This window comes from Lissotriton vulgaris, unplaced genomic scaffold (genome assembly GCF_964263255.1).
Source record: "Lissotriton vulgaris unplaced genomic scaffold, aLisVul1.2 SCAFFOLD_10218, whole genome shotgun sequence".
Classification (NCBI taxonomy): domain Eukaryota; kingdom Metazoa; phylum Chordata; class Amphibia; order Caudata; family Salamandridae; genus Lissotriton; species Lissotriton vulgaris.
Window position 1 is genome coordinate 30,996 of NW_028247133.1, and position 2,919 is coordinate 33,914.

A 2,919-nucleotide genomic window follows, 5' to 3' on the forward strand; every position below is an offset into this window, starting at 1 on the left:
TTTGGGTGCAATTGATTGGTATTTTCATTTGGCCCTTTTTTATGATTGCCTTGTGCAGCTGATGCATGACTTTAAACATGGGTAATAAGTGATGCACTGGTGGCGCAAGGCTTTCATAAATGAGGCCCTGACTTTGTTTGATGAAATTGAGTGGTTGTACATAGGTTCTGCGCAGTGTTTCTTACATGTTATTCAAAAATCGATTTTTGGGTGCAATTGATCGGTATTTGCATTTGGCCCTTGTTTATGAATGCCATGTGCAGCTGATGCATCACTTTAAACATGGGTAATAAGTGACGCACTGGTGGCGCAAGGCCTTTATAAATGAGGCCCTGACTTTGTTTGATGATATTGAGTGGTTGTACATAGGTTCTGCGCAGTGTTTCTTACATGTTATTCAAAAATCTATTTTTGGGTGCAATTGATTGGTATTTGCATTTGGCCCTTATTTATGAATGCCATGTGCAGCTGATGCATCACTTTAAACATGGGTAATAAGTGATGCACTGGTGGCGCAAGGCCTTTATAAATCAGACCCTGACTTTGTTTGATGATATTGAGTGGTTGTACTTAGGTTCTGTGCAGTGTTTCTTACATGTTATTCAAAAATCGATTTTTGGGTGCAATTGATTGGTATTTGCATTTGGCCCTTATTTATGAATGCCATGTGCAGCTGATGCATCACTTTAAACATGGGTAATAAGTGATGCACTGGTGGCGCAAGGCCTTTATAAATCAGACCCTGACTTTGTCTGGTGATATGGAGTGGTTGTACTTAGGTTCTGCGCAGTGTTTCTTACATGTTATTCAGAAATCGATTTTTGGGTGCAATTGATTGGTATATGTATTTGGCCCTTATTTATGATTGCCATGTGCAGCTGATGCATGACTTTAAACATGGGTAATAAGTGACGCACTGGTGGCGCAAGGCTTTCATAAATAAGGCCCTGACTTTGTTTGATGATATTGAGTGGTTGTACATAGGCTCTGCGCAGTGTTTCTTACATGTTATTGAAAAATCGATTTTTGGGTGCAATTGATTGGTATATGTATTTGGCCCTTTTTTATGATTGCCATGTGCAGCTGATGCATGACTTTAAACATGGGTAATAAGTGACGCACTGGTGGCGCAAGGCTTTCATAAATAAGGCCCTGACTTTGTTTGATGATATTGAGTGGTTGTACTTAGGTTCTGCGCAGTGTTTCTTACATGTTATTCAAAAATCGATTTTTGGGTGCAATTGATTGGTATATGCATTTGGCCCTTATTTATGATTGCCATGTGCAACTGATGCATCACTTTAAACATGGGTAATAAGTGATGCACTGGTGGTGCAAGGCCTTTATAAATCAGACCCTGACTTTGTTTGATGATATTGAGTGGTTGTACTTTCTTACATGTTATTCAAAAATCGATTTTTGGGTGCAATTAATTGGTATTTGCATTTGGCCCTTATTTATGAATGCCATGTGCAGCTGATGCATCACTTTAAACATGGGTAATAAGTGATGCACTGGTGGTGCAAGGCCTTTATAAATCAGACCCTGACTTTGTTTGATGATATTGAGTGGTTGTACTTAGGTTCTGCGCAGTGTTTCTTACATGTTATTCAAAAATCGATTTTTGGGTGCAATTGATTGGTATATGTATTTGGCAATAATTTATGATTGCCATGTGCAGCTGATGCAGGACTTTAAACATGGGTAATAAGTGACGCACTGGTGGCGCAAGGCTTTCATAAATAAGGCCCTGACTTTGTTTGATGATATTGAGTGGTTGTACATAGGTTCTGTGCAGTGTTACTTACATGTTATTCAAAAATCGATTTTTGGGTGCAATTGATTGGTATTTGCATTTGGCCCTTATTTATGAATGCCATGTGCAGCTGATGCATCAGTTTAAACATGGGTAATAAGTGACGCACTGGTGGCGCAAGGCCTTTATAAATGAGACCCTGACTTTGTTTGATGATATGGAGTGGTTGTACTTAGGTTCTGCGCAGTGTTTCTTACATGTTATTCAAAAATCGATTTTTGGGTGCAATTGATTGGTATTTGCATTTGGCCCTTATTTATGAATGCCATGTGCAGCTGATGCATCACTTTAAACATGGGTAATAAGTGATGCACTGGTGGCGCAAGGCCTTTATAAATGAGGCCCTGTCTTTGTTTGATGATATTGAGTGGTTGTACTTAGGTTCTGCGCAGTGTTTCTTACATGTTATTCAAAAATTGATTTTTGGGTGCAATTGATTGGTATTTGCATATGGCCCTTATTTATGATTGCCATGTGCAGCTGATGCATGACTTTAAACATGGGTAATAACTGACGCACTGGTGGCGCAAGGCCTTTATAAATCAGACCCTGACTTTGTTTGATGATATTGAGTGATTGTACTTAGGTTCTACGTAGTGTTTCTTACATGTTATTCAAAAAATCGATTTGTGGGTGCAATTGATTGGTATTTGCATTTGGCCCTTATTTATGATTGCCATGTACAGCTGGTGCATCAGTTTAAACATGGGTAATAAGTGACGCACTGGTGGCGCAAGGCCTTTATAAATAAAGCCATGAGTTGCTATTGTATAAACTTAAATATGTTGCAATTTATTGTATATATTGTTTGCTTTTTAACATTACTTTGTTGTTTGCTAATAGTGGTCTTTCATGTGTTTTTTTAACAGAACAACAGATTCAAATCAACTTCTGAAAAGGAAGCAAAAATGCCTTCAAAGCAAAGAAATATCAAAAATAACATACGGAAAAGGAGAACATCAACAACAGAGTTTATGGAATCCTCTTCAACAAGTACTTCAAAAAACACCAGAAAAGCTTCTGGTAAGCCAATTAAGTCTTTTCTTCGCAACATATGTCGTAGAAAAAAAAATGATATTGCTAATGTGAATATACAGAAAAAG